Here is a 15169-nt window from a genome sequence, read left to right as displayed (position 1 = left end):
CAATGTAAATGCCTGTGACCCAGTATTTCATTTCTGCCCTTCATTGTCTCCAGTGCAATTACATTCTTCCTAGTCTCTGCTCCAAACAACCAAGATAAGAGGCCAAATTAATTTAAACTTGTCTTTAGTGTAATTTATGCTTTAACCTTGGTCTTGACATTTATTCTCCCTTCTCTCCCTTTTTCCACCAACTGTATTCAAGCTGTGTCCATAAAGCAAAGCCTGATGAAGATACTCTTGATCATTACCTAAATTTCAGTTTTCCAGTCCTTTAATGAAGTGCTATGCAGTTGTGACTTTTATATGCACATGCTTCTTTTGAGGATTATATATTTTGCTAATGACTTTAAGATGACTGTTTAGCAACTTATTAATAACTAATTATGAACATAAATAATTATGCCAAATTGATTTTTAAAAACATTTTTGAATGTGGAGAAGTTTACTAGATTGTCCAGAGATTAGAAATGAATGGATAAAATCTAGAATTTTAAATAAGTAAAAAGACAATGAACTAAAACACTAGGATTCTTCCATATGTAAAAGTGTCTTTAAATTTAATGCAAAATTTCCATATAAGATTAAGAATGCGCTGAATACACATAGTTTAAAATGTATTTTAAAATGAGTGAAACAAAGATTTTCCCAGAAAAAAAATTATAATCACTTAGTCTATCCAAAAGCTGTTTCTGTAGTTATTAACACTTTTATTCTCATTACATATTGGCAGAATAGTTACCAAATAGGACCTCACGTCCTGGCAATGTTATGACAAATAGTCATTTTCTCATGACTGTGCTTCCATATTTAGACAAAAATACCAACCCAGGTCTCTTTAACCATCTGATGACATGAGAAGTTTCACTGCTGAATCAGGGGTATACATCTGAGCATTATTCTCTGGTTAGATGCATACCTGATCATTTTAAATGGGAAGTGTACTGGGTTTGGCTGGGATGGAGTTACCTTTCTTCATAGCAGCCCATATAGTGCTGTGTTTTGTTTTGTGGCCAAAACAGTGTTGATGATAGAAATATTTTGACTTTTACTGAGCAGAGCTTATGCAACAACAAGGCCTTCTCTTTTTCCTATTCTGCCCAGTCAGTGAGTAGGCTAAGGGTGCACAAGAGTTGGGAAGGGGCACAGCTGGGACAAATGACCCAAGCTGACCAAAAGGATATTCCATACCATACAACTTCATGCTCAGCAGTCAATTTTTCCAATTTTTGCTCAGATTCTGGCTGGGTATTGGTCTGCTGGTGGTGAGTGATTACTTTTGCATCATTTGTTTGTTTGTTGCTTTATTTTCCTTCACTTGTTAAACTGTTTTTATCTTGACCCGTGAGTTTTCTCACTTTTGCCATTCTGGTTCTCTCCCCCATCCTGCTGGGGTGATACTGAGTGAACAATTGGGTAGGGGGTTGTCTGCCAACCACAGAGAGTGAAGGGTATGTGGTAAGCTGGCTATGTGATTTTTTATGTAAAATAATCTGTGGAAATGGACTTGGTTTAATTAAATTATATAGCTGAGTAAACAAGAGGGGGATAGAATAATTTGTGAATAAATTGATAAGATTTGGCTATAATGAAAAGTGAATATTGCCGGCAAGCTTTGAATAAAACACTGCTCTTCAGTGAGGGAAAGTTTTCCATAAGAAATAATTTTGTTAGGTTTTGTTGTCATTTTTAGAAGTACCATGTGAAATCACATTTTTTTTCCCAGATGATCAGGTTCTGGTACCTCTACTGATGTAGCATTAAATAAAATTGTTTTCATTAGCCCAACCATACAGGTGCTAGTAAGAATCAGAGCATTGTAGTAGTGTTAAACTTGACTGACTTCTTTTGTAAACTGTTGAAACTGACATAGTGTATGGAGCTAGCAAGGGTATAAACGTAACCTCCTATTAAATATATCCATTTTCAGTTGCTGACAGGTTGTTTCTAATGACTGATCATAGTTTTATGGTCTTTAAGGTAAACTTTAAGAGTTATAATAAACCCACTATCATTTCTTTGGACTTCTTTAAGATTACTTGTTTTTGTTGACATTGGATCTTTTTCTTTTTAAGCTAGAAAATGGTGTCTGACACTGAGCTGAATTCCACTGAGATTAAAAATAATTTTAATATCTGCAAAGGCAACTGAATGTTATGGTGTGATGAAAGAATTACCACTATGATTTGTTTTTATTGTTATTAGTTGATGCACCTTGAAGCCTGACAGCATTATGCTTATTTTATAGCTTCTGACTTTTTATTAGACAGATTTTCTTCATAATGCTGAAGATGAATGAATGAAGATAGTCGACTTGGGATGATGCAAAGACCTCAGATGGAATTATGTTGAAATATAAGTAAATATATAATTAAGTCTTCATTTGAAGAAAAGCATGTAATGCATAAATGACCCCAAGGAGCCACATTTTTAATGCATTTGAGTGCAATATTTTCCAGAAGGTGGGTTTTTTTTTAAATTATTGATCTGCATATATATCCTGTGCTATATGCAAAAGTGTATATTTTGAGATGCAGTCAGGTTACCAATATATTTCTAGAATCAACAGCTCTGAGGCAGGGGGAGTATCAAGCATACTTTATTGTGGGAAAACATAGATAAACTAATCGTATTATTTATTTTACATAAAACTAAATGCCATCTATCAAGTATGTTTATATCATGCTAATCTGTCATGAACAAATCAGGTGCCTGTGCTGAAATTTATAAAAGACATGTTTGTGAGATAGTCTATTTCAGATAAATATGAAAATAACGAAAATAGAAGCCACCTGATGTAAGACTGGAGAAAGGTTTGTTGGGGTTTTTTTGTTACCACACAACACCTGGAGAATACAAGTAGGCGGAAACAATTCAAATGTTTTTAGAAAGAATAAAAAACTAGGAAAAGAAAAAGAAGAAAAGAAAGAAAGGAAATCTCCTATAGCTAGAAGTCAGAAATCAGGCTCTAATATTTATCCAGTGACAGTCAAAAAAATAATTTAAAGTGAAAATATATATTAATATTTTCTTATAGGGAGCTTTGGACAATGAAAAATACTGTCTGTGTTGATTGTGGTGTAATAAAACCCTGCATAAATCTTGAAGAACAAAACATTAAAACAGACAAAAATAATATTGGGATCTTTTTGTTTGTTTTATTTCTAGGACAAATGCATATATTTGTTGCTGTGCAAAAGACCCAGATCAGGACTTATTCTGTGTTAGATAATGTACACGGATTTGAGGTGATTGTTTCCCTCCCCTCCTCTTTGCTGGTCATCTATGTGTATAAGATCATTGATAGGCTCTGACAAATAAGTGGGGAAAATATGGGACTATAGTGAGACAGTTTTGATTAATGGAGTAAGCAGAATAAGAAACCAACAGAAGTTAAGAGAAATAAATATTTCTGGAATAATTCCCATGGCACTTGACAAAGACAGTGTACCCCAGGGGGAAGTTTACGTAGCGAGTGTCTTGCATTGTGTATATAGCCTTAACTCTGTTGAAAATTGACTTTGCAGTTGTTAACCAGCTTATACATTTGTATATCATCATAGGTAACTGCTAAACAACAGACAAGCCACCTTATTGTGCAAAAAGAAGAGTTTCTAACCACAGAGAAAGGCATCCTTAATTTGCAGCTAACTAAAAACCAAGACTGGAGTGAAAAATGGAAAAGCGTAAGAATAGATAGAATCATTGACCATAAGCAACTTCATTTAAGTGTAGTAAAGAATGCAAGGGTTCACTGAGTTCAGTGTTAAAACAGTTCTGGGTTATTATTTATCTGAAGATCAGTGGACAGTGACAGAGAAGCTTCAAAAGCCTTGTCAGGTCCATAAATTTTTTAAATTTACTCCCATATTAAGGTCTCTGGCAGTTTAAATGTTTGTATGAATGGTGTTTAAGCCCCTTGTTTTCCAGAAGGCAAATCTTTGGAAATTTGGAATATTTTGTTCTAATTTTCCCAAGAATCCAGAACTAGATCCCAAAAAGATATCTACGATAGCTTTTAAAAAAAAAAAAGTTGGAAAATTTGAAAAATCTGGACATTTTCCTGAAAAATAATTGAAAATTTAATATTGAATATTGGACTTCTGGGGGCTAGTGAGTAATCCTTATCTGTGAGAATTTTTGATTTAATCACTCTCTGGTATGAGATTCTCTGCAGTTACAGAGTCTCAGTTACTTTGTTTAAAGAAGCATTCCAGAATCAAGAATTTAATGAGTTGCAATAAAAAGCCATGTGAAAGGGGCAATAGACACAGCATTATAATCCTTCTAAATCACAGAATCATAGAATCATAGAATAGTCCAGGCCGGAAGGGACCTCCAAAGGTCATCTAGTCCAACCTCCCTGCAGTAAGAAGGGATACCCCCAACTAGACCAGGGAGCCCAGGGCCTCGTGAAGCCTCAGCTTGAATATCTGCAGGGAGGGGGCCTCAACAACTTCCCTGGGCAACCTGTTCCAGTGCTCCCCCACCCTCATAATAAAGAACTTTTTCCTAATGTCCAATCTAAATCTGCCCTTTCCCAACTTAAAGCCATTGCCCCTCATCCTGTCACTACAGGCCTTCGTAAACAGGCTCTCCCCAGCCTTCCTGTAGGTCCCCTTCAGGTACTGGAAGGCTGCTATTAGGTCTCCCCAGAGTCTCCTCTTCTCCAGGCTGAACAACCCCAGCTCCCTCAGCCTGTCCTCGTAGTAGAGGTGCTCCAACACCCTGGTCATCCTTGTGGCCCTCCTGCTCCATCAGGTCCATATATTTCCTATATTGAGGGCTCCAGACCTGCACACAGTACCCCAGGTGAGGTCTCACCAGAGCAGAGTAAGGTGGCAGAATCACCTCTCTGGATGTGCTGCGGATCATGTAAGTATATAGAAGTCTATCAGCATTTACTGTGGTTCCAAAACAAGGAAAAAATGAAAATGTCATCTGAAGTTTAAAGGACATCTTGTTATTTTTATATTTTAGTTTTTGCATTTTTTGAAAACTGTAAATTACTATGTTTAGATACTTTCAGGGTAACTGGTCTCACATTTCCCTCTCATCTGTATCTTCCACATAGGCAGAGAAGAAGCTTTTAAAAGTACAAACTTCTGAGTATAAAATTAGAGAAATTGTATTCTCAAAAACAGTTTCAAATTTTAAATAGGATATTTTAAACTGGAAAAGTTACTCAAAATCTATCAATATAAAAGGGATTTTAGTTATCTTACTGAACAACACCACTCAGTCACTATTGCACATGGTATTTCAATGATGTAATTAATCCCAACAAAGAGGAATTCAGGCAAAAACACCAGGAGACCTGCATGGATGAGCAAGGAGCTCTTGGACAAATTCAGACACAAAAAGGAAGCCTACGGAGGGTGGAAGCAAGGGGAGGTAGCCTTGGAAGGAAAACATAGAAATTGTCTGAGCTGCCAGGGATCAGATTGGGAAAGCTAAAGTTGTGATAGAATCAAATCTGGCCAGGGACATCAAGCGCACCTGTAGAAACACTTCTACAGGTATGTCAGTGATAAAAGGAAGAATAGGGAAAATGTGGGCCCTCTCTGGAAGGAAACAGGAGACCTGGTCACCCTGGATATGGAGAAGGCAGAGGTACTCAATGACTTTTTTGCCTCAGACTTCATCGGCAAGGGCTCTAGCCACACCACTCAAGTCGCAGGAGGCAAAGGCAGGGACTGGGAGACTGAAGAACTGCTGCCCACTGCAGGGAGAGATCAGGTTTGAGACCATCTAAAGAATCTGACAGCGTACAAATCCATGGGACCCAATGAAATGTCTCTGGAAGGAAACAGGAGACCTGGTCACCCTGGATATGGAGAAGGCAGAGGTACTCAATGACTTTTTTGCCTCAGACTTCATCGGCAAGGGCTCTAGCCACACCACTCAAGTCGCAGGAGGCAAAGGCAGGGACTGGGAGACTGAAGAACTGCTGCCCACTGTAGGGAGAGATCAGGTTTGAGACCATCTAAAGAATCTGACAGCGTACAAATCCATGGGACCCAATGAAATGTATCCACAGGTCCTGAGGGAACTGGTGGATGAAGTTCCCAAGCCACTATTCATCATATTTGAGAAGTCATGGTAGTCCAATGAAGTTCCCAGTGACTGGAAAAGGCGAAACATAGCACATATTTTTAAAAAAAAAGGAAAAAAGGAAGACCTGGGGAACTACAGGCTGGTCAGTCTCACCTTTGTGCCTGGCAAGATCTTGGAGGAGAAATATTTTTCTCCTGGAAAATATGCTAAGGTACATGGAAAATAATGAGGTGATTGGTGACAGTCAACATGGCTTCACTAAGGGCAAATCATGCCTTACAAATTTGGTGGCTTTCTATGATGGCATTAGAGCAGTGGTGGATAAGGGAAGAGCAACTGACATCATCTACCTGGACTTGTGCAAAGTATTTGACACTGTCTCACGTGACATCCTTGTCTCTAAATTAAAGAGACATGGATTTGGTGGATGGATCACTCACTGACTAAGGAATTGGCCGGATGATTGCGCTCAAACAGTTTCAGTCAACAGCTTGATGTCCAAGTGGAGACCTCATGGGTCAGTACTTGGACCAGTGCTGTTTAATATCTTTGTTGGTGACATGGACAGTGGGAAAGAGTGCATCCTCAGCAAGTTTTCTCATGACACCAAACTGTGTGGAGCAGTCAACATGCTGGAGGGAAAGGATGCCATCCAAAGGGACCTGGACAGGCTTGAGAGGTGGACCTGTGCAAAACTTATGAAGTTCAGCCAGGTGAAGTGCAAAGTCCTGCATGGGGGTCAGTGCAATACCAAGAACAAATACCAGCTGGGTGGCGAGCTGATTGAGACCATCCCTCAGGAGAAGGACTTGGGTGTGTTGTGGATGAGAAGCTCAATGTGCCAATGAAAGCCAACTGTATTCTGGCCTGCAACAAAAAAAGTGATGCCAGCACGTCCCGGTAACAGGGACCTGCTACTACCTACCTTTCTACTCTGCTCTGGTGAGATCACACCTGCAGTACTGTGTCTAGCTCTGGGGTGCATAACTTTAAGAAGCACATGGACATGTTGGAACAGGTCCAGAGGAGGCCAATGAAGATGGTCAGAGGGATGGAGCACCTCTCCTATGAAGAGAGGCTGAGAGAGTTGGGATTGTTCAGCCTACGGAGAAGACAATTCCAGGGAGACCTTATAGAAGCCTTCCAGTACCTAAAGGGGACCTATAGGAAGGATGGGGAGGGACCCTTCATCAGGCAATGTTGGACTAGGATGAGGGATAATGGTTTTAAACTGAAAAAGTGGAGATTTACATTAGATACTAGGAGAAATTCTTTACTGTGAGGGTGGTGAGTCTCTGAAGCAGATTGCCCAGAGAATCATAGAATCATAGAATCATAGAATGATAGAATGGTTTGGATTGGAAGGGACCATCGAGTTCCAACCCCCCTGCCATGGGCAGGGACACCTCCCACTAGACCAGGTTGCTCAAGGCCCTGTCCAGCCTGGCCTTGAACTCTTCCAGGGATGGGGCATCCACAACTTCCCTGGGCAACCTGTTCCAGTGTCTCACCACCCTCATAGTAAAAAATTTCATCCTGAGATCTAATCTGAACCTTTTTTCTTCCAATTTAAAACCATTTCCCCTTATCCTATCATTACCCTTCCTGGCAAAGAGTCCCTCCCCAGCTCTTCTATAGGCACCCTTCAGGTATTGAAAGGCCGCTATAAGGTCTCCCCGGAGCCTTCTCTTCTCCAGGCTGAACAATCCCAGCTCCCTCAGCCTGTCTTCATAGGAGAGGTGCTCCATCCCTCTGATCATCTTCATGGCCCTCCGCTGCACCTGTTCCAGCCGGTCCATGTCCTTTCTGTGTTGAGGACTCCAAAGCTGTACACAGTATTCCAGGTGGGGTCTCACGAGTGCAGAGTAGAGGGGCAGAATCACCTCCCGAGACCTGCTGGCCACGCTTCTCCTGATGCAGCCCAGGATGAGGTTGGCTCTCTGGGCTGCCAGCGAGCACTGCCGGCTCATGTTGAGCTTCTCATCCATGAGCACTCCCAAGTCCTTCTCCTCAGGGCTGCTCTCCAGCCATTCTCCTCCCAACCTGTATTTATGCCTGGGGTTGCCACGTCCCAGGTGCAGGACCCTGCACTTGGCTTGGTTGAACCTCAAGCAATTCGCACAGGCCCACCTCTCCAGCCTGTCCAGGTCCCCTGGATGGCATCCCTTCCCTCCAGCGTGTCAACTGCGCCACCGAGCTTGGTGTCACCAGCAAATTTGCTGAGGCTGCTCTCCATCCCACTGTCCATGTCTCCGACAAAGATGTTAAATAGTACTGGTCCCAAGAAGTTGAGAATGACTCATCCCTGGAAGTGTTCAAGCCCAGGCTGGATGGGGCTTTGAGCAACCTGGTCTAGAGGGAGATGTGCCTGCCCATGGCAGGGAGTTTGGAACTTGATGATCTTTAATGTCACTTCCAACCCAATCCACCCTAGGATTCCATGATTCTTCAATTGAATAATTAATTATCCCTTTTTTATTGATCCAGATACAATTGAAAGTTTTATGAAGATTTTCCTTTTGCTTTAAACAGATTATATCAAACTTCAAATGAAACAAGTCAAACAAAAAGATACTGAGTCATCTAATGTTTACAAAAAGAAGATAAGGACAATAAAGTAGAAAAGTTTAGTAAAGAGAAGAATATTGTTTTTGTCAAATAGAGGGATAGTTATTAGGATGAGAATAAGTAAAAAGTAAGAAAGTGGCAAAACTTGTGGATGATAAATGGAAAAGATACTTAAATTCAAGAAATAAATCCTATGAAGACTTCTACTAATCCTGCTGGTTTCAGAAGGTAAAATATAAGATCTCTCCTACTGTTGGAGTCATTGACAGAACATGAAAATTTGCTCTTTGCTTAAATGTAGAGCTCCTGTTACACAAAGACTTTTATAAGACATTTCAGAGACATGCCAAACTTTGTAAAAACCTGGCCACTTTGGGATGTACCACAAGGGGGCTGAGCATGTCACATTTAGAAGCTGCTCCTGTAAGTTAAAGTTACCTATTGCAAGAGAGATACAGGAAGTAGGCACTACAACAACCAGTCCTAGCAGACATTACATTGCTGGCAGCACAGAGCAGAAGTAACAAAGACCGCAGTGGGGAAATACGAAGTATCAAGACAAATGGACTCATTATCAGAATGGGGAATTAAATTAAAAAAGAGAAGAAAACAAAACAACCCCCAAGCAACAAAAACACAAGGAAAAAACAAAACAAACCAAGCAACCCTGAATGTGTTTAACTATCTCTTAATGATCAATGTGCTTGTGATGAGATCTGAGTGTGTGGCTCAGTCAGGGCTAACCCATGACTAAAAGACACAGTTACAGGTGTCTTCCAGGATTCTTCATGTTGATTAAATATCACACCATTTCCTATAGGAGGAAATAAAGATAAAGGGGGAAATTGCAAATTACCCAAGAAGAAATTTACAAGAAGGGAAATTTGGAATCTGGACAAATGCATTTTATCAGTCTTCCTTGCTGCTTTCTTCTCTGAGAGTGATTGTTTATCCACTGAAGAACAGAATTTTAGTGGAGAGCTTGCCACTTCTATTTCCACGTTTTAGAATTTATTTGCTTGGTTTTTTGGCATTCTGAAGTTCAGTGAGCCTGATGCTTTAGAAATTTCTCTGATTGCTGGAAAGAGCTCAATAAAGACATTATATTGAAGAGTCAGTCTGTCTGTCACATATCTGACCTGGTTGACTGTCAGGTATAATGCTTCCTCACACTCTCTCTCCACTTTCTGAAATGTTTAATAATTTAAACTATTGATGATTTCATTTAGCCTGGTAATGAATGAGCAACAAGATTTTAAAGTAGCCATGAGGAAAATTCAATGATTTCAAACTATTACTTATGTAGAATAAATTAGTGCCATTTTTAAACAATTTCTAGAATGGTTTAGCAAAGCATTTCCTTAGGCAAATTATTTGGATGAGTTTTTTGTTTTCCTTTAAAATTAACTTATTATTATATTCTTAAATTATAAGCAGGTCATATCCATAGGGCACCCTTTCTAAAAAAAATAGTAGAAGACACAACACAAAGTACCTCCTCCAGGGCAATAGGTTCTTGTTTGTAAATGACCCCTCTTTACCTCTTTCATGTTCTTCAAAATGCAGGACTACAAAGACAGGGTATCTTAACTTCTTTACTTGTACCTGTATGAAAGAAATAGAGGATCCAATGTTTGAAGTTTTCCGAATGAGTCTTAGGATTCTATGATTCTATGATTCTGTTAATCTGTGTCAAATAGCATAGGACCAAAGCCTGTTTTTAAACCACAGTTTGTATCTGTTGTACATGGGGTTTTTTTGACAAATTCCACCTTAATAATGAGAATTAATTTGTATAAATTTTCATATGAACTCTGCATGAAGTATTTTTATGGAAGATAATAGATATGTTACCTGTACTGTGCAGATGGACTAAATTAGAAAAAAAACACCTTGAAAATTTGCTCTCCCAACTTCAAAGTCTAATGTTCTTTGTGGTGGCTGACCACTGAAGATGGTATGCTTCAAAGAAAAACAAAACAACAACAAAAAAAGGATAAATTTTAGTATAGTCAGAGTTTTTTCTAATATTTTTCCAGGTACCTAAAAATCTCAAATAAATTGTGATATCTGCTTATTATTATTGCTTCAACTACATTAGGATAAAAAGTTCCACAAAGTGATTGGACAGAGAAAATTGCAGTCCTCTGCAATTGTCTTTCTCAGAAGAATAACCAAAATGACAAAAGGATTTTCTGCAGTGGTATCGTGGTGGAATTTAAAGTTTTCACAGAGAGCTAAAAATGGAGCAGAAGTAACTCAGACATCAATATATGCCACATTGAAAGAGCAGAATATAATTGTTTGGATTGTTCAGTTGGTCGACTACTACTACTTTTGGTCAAAAGAAAAAACTTTATGGGGTTTGATTGAAAAATCCAGTCTCTAAGCTTTATTTTCAAAGGTTTCTATAAAAAAATATAACTAAAACAATAGAAAAGGAGCAGGAATTACGCTAATTTGGACCTGGAAGTCCATCAAGACCTGATCCAAGACCCTTTTAAATCAATTTATGCTGTTTTAGGTGCTTTTTGGACTAGTCCTCTGGGATGGTACAGCTAGTAATATTGAGATACTTGAGATGTACTGTGCAACAGGTTGGAAACGAATATACCTGAAAACTGAGAACCCATACATCATTTTCTGCACATGACCTTGGGGTGGAATCTTATTTTTGAAACAGGTGGAAGAGCAGAACAGAAGCCATTGAAAAGGAATCATAGAGTCATAGAATGGTTAGAGTTGAAGGGACCCTAAAGATCATCGAATTCCAACCCCCCTGCCATGGACAGGGACACCTCTGCAAGACCAGGTTGCTCACAGCCCCAGCCAGCCTGATCTTGAACACATCCAGGGATGGGGCATCTGCAACTTCTCTGGGCAAGCTTCTGGGTACCTGCTATTTCAAAATACTTAATCATCCAAAGTAACATAAAGGGCAAATTCTGCTTCTGTGTTTGTGCATGCAAATTAATCCCATGAGGTCTGTATCCAAAGGGCAAATTTGACCCCAAGCACTGTGCATTTGCCTATCCTAGAGCCTATTTCTTTAGAGAGGATCTAATAATTGCTCATTTTACACAGATAGGAATTTGTAAGTAGATGAATCTTCTTAGAAGTTCCTATGTCCAACCTGACATATCTATTTCCACAAAGTAGGTCACCATTTATGGAGAAAGGCACTAAGCAGACTTTATTCTTAGAAAAAGATTTGCTATTTGAGTGCAGTAAAGTCTTTAAAAATGAATAAACTCCAGAAACATATGCAATCTTTGGCCACCAGAGCTACCTTTATGTCCCCAGAAGCCCTCTACAACAATTTCTATCGAATACAGTGACACTTCAGATTAATTGCCAGGTTCTCCCCTGACGAACCTAGCCAACAAGCCACTCATGACTCAAGCAGATGTTTCTGCACTTTAGGCAAACTGCAGCCTGTTTGTATTCCCCTTGCTCCCTCCACCTCCATCAGCTGCAACAAGGGCTGTTACTGGAGACAACACAGGAATTTTACTCCAGAAAAACAAGATGCTGGCCTAACAGCAGTGCTGCAGAATAGCCTAAGTTTCCATCATCCAGCACACAGGGAAATCTCGGGGATGGAATATTATGAAAAATATGGGTTAGCTCCAGCAGTATAACTATACTGATAGTTACTGTATTAACAGGGCAAAGGAGGGATAGCATGTTCCTTGAAAAGTTCTCTGGAAAAATGTGTCTGTCTGAGCTCATTTTGCTAAAGATTGTCATAAAGCTAGAGAGGGTAAAAGGTAACTATCTGAGGCAAACTGATTTTCTGTGCCCTGAATGGAGCTAAGCAGAAGCAGAGTGGACAATGTCAGGTTTTAGCACAGCAGCAAGACAAAACATGATGAGGGCCAAAGCGGCACAGGAAGTCTCCCCCTGGATTCTCTTGTGGCCCTCAGGTACCTCGAGGAAGCCTCCTGTGGCAGGGAGATCAGACAACTTTCCGGCAGATGCGGCAGCGCATAGTACCATACCCCCAGCTGGAGACTCAGCGTTGCTAGGAACAGCGGCTGGTGCCTGCAGCTGGATCTGTATGCACAACCTCTGCTGTCCCTTTGATCTCTGCTTCTGAGTATTAGTAGTCTCCTAACTCCCACACACATACTTTTGTGGTGTCCTTTTATCCTTCAGTTCCTGCTTTTCTTAGAGAGACCGAGAAAATATGACTGATAGTCTGCTTTTGCTACATTTCAGTTGCTATTTCAAAATACTTAATCATCCGAATAAAATTGAATTAACAAGAACTGTGGAGTTCTGTGCAATTATGCATAGGCTGATCAGAACTGCACGGGAATGGTACATTTCTTCCTGAATATGTCATTTTTTCAGAGACATTCCATTTCCATTTCCACATGATTTTTCTTCTTTCCCCCCCTCCCTGCAACCACCGATTTTGCAGGAAGACATGGAAGAGTCTTTTATTTGGGAAATATTTTGTCCATCTGCAGGACCTGGGGGGAGGGGAGGGGACAGGGACTGTATAATTTTTATTAATTTCCTTTCTTGTGAAATATGTGATGCTGGTTTGTCTTCCTGAAATTCTTTTCACTTTTTTGCTAATAGTGAGACTATTTTTCAGTCCCACTCCAGCTTTCATCTGATTTCTTCTCCACTTTTAGAATCCATTTTAGAAACCATATAACTTTTTAAATTCCTTGTCTTATTCCTCTCTACTCTACAACACAAGAGTCAAGGCTCTGGCTTTTCAGCTGGGTGTCTTTGGCATCCATGTTGCCTCTGGATCAATATCTTATGCCTATTGTGGTCACTAGAGTAATATACACTTATTTTCCCTCCATCTTGTCGGGAACAACTTAGACATCACATGAGGATGCAGAGACCAGCACCACCTCCACTTTCCTGCCTGGAGGACAGAGTACTCTGGGGAAAGGCATAAATGAAATCCATCTCCAAAGCTTGCAATGTATTCAGAAACTCTGGGAGGTGAATCTATTATTTTTTTTTTCTGGTATAACCATGATCAGGAAAGGCTTAAGTGTCTTGAGAAATACTGGATTCTTTTGAAATTTCAACTTCCAAATTCTTTGTCAGAAATTGTGGTATCCTTCAAAGTTGCAGGATGGTTTTTTGTGGGTTTTTTGTTGGTGGTGGTGGTGGTAGTTTTTTGTGGGTTTTTTGTTGTTGTTGTTGGTGGTAGTGGTTTGGGGTTTTGTTTGTTTGTTTGTTTGCTTATTTTTATTTGGTTTGGTTTGTTTTTTAAAAAGGCAGAAACATTCTTTGTCAAACTGTCAGTTCCACAGTGTAAAGAAGCTGGTTTATCAAAGGAACTGTCATGGTGACTTAAAAATTATTTATTTAATTATTTGCAATTAACTAACCTATTTAGTTCAAATTCAGAGAAAAAGCTGGGCTATTCAGGATGAAATCTTCCCAGAAACTGAAAACAAGTATAATCAGGCAATCTGACACAGACAATAACAATATGAATATTAAACTATGTCAGTCATAACCTACTGAAAATAGGATCTTATAATAGGAGCATCATACAACTTTAATCAAAGAAAAATGACCCATTCCTTTTAAAGAAGGTGTATTAAGTTGTTTCCTTAAGCATTAAAAGTAGAAGTTTTGGATTAAATAAATAAATAAATAAAATATCTTAGGAGAAAAAAAATTCTACTGTTTTTTCCATACAGATTATTCAACTGAAACAGTCTTTCATACATTCTTTGAGAGCTTTATTGTAGCCATTGACCATGATATGACCCTTAATTAACCTTTTCTCTTTCATACACTTTTTTCAAGTGAAATCTTTCATTTGTTTCAAGAAGATACATATATAACAGAAAAAACAATATCTTAATATTAATTATTGTTCCAATAAAAATATTTCTAGGTATAACAAACATTGATATGTGTCTTCTTTTTATTGTCACTTAAAAAAATTCAATTTGAAACTTCATATTTCAAAGTAATTTCTTGTGTCTAGGAAAAATAGCTGCTGTACATCTCTTGGGGAATGGATGCAATCTGTCTCTTATTTCACCCTTGCAACCTCTCAACATATATCTGTAAGACTAAAAATATGTTATATCTTCAGAACTTTATATGCAAGGATCATTGATAATGAATTCCTCAAATTTACAGGGAAAATATCACAATTACAGTGCCTTTGTATGCACTTAAGTTTCTTTATAGAGCATTATCTAAGGGATTTTAACTATCATTTTGTTTTTGTTGTTAAGGTTAAATTTTTCCACCATGTTAACAGTAGCAAGCCTGTTTACACACCATAGCTTTCACTAGGGGCTTTCAGTCACAGAGAATGCCTTCTCGCTTTCTTATTACACTCCATGGTACTGCCCTGGCTGAATCACTGTCACCCACTAGATATAGCCAAAATGTCAGCAACTGTGATGAAGAGAAGGAAAAAGAAATAACTTGCCATACAAAGCCTTATGCTGTGACGTTTTATAAAGCCAATGCTGTCAGTCAATGCCCATCAGTATTGCTAGTGCAAAGCACAGGGCTTACTATTGATTTAATTAACTGGATTTGA

Source organism: Calidris pugnax, unplaced genomic scaffold, assembly GCF_001431845.1.
Source record: "Calidris pugnax isolate Ruff unplaced genomic scaffold, ASM143184v1 scaffold20, whole genome shotgun sequence".
NCBI classification, from domain to species: domain Eukaryota; kingdom Metazoa; phylum Chordata; class Aves; order Charadriiformes; family Scolopacidae; genus Calidris; species Calidris pugnax.
The sequence above is the reverse complement of the archived record's forward strand: the minus strand, read 5'-3'. Positions refer to the sequence as shown.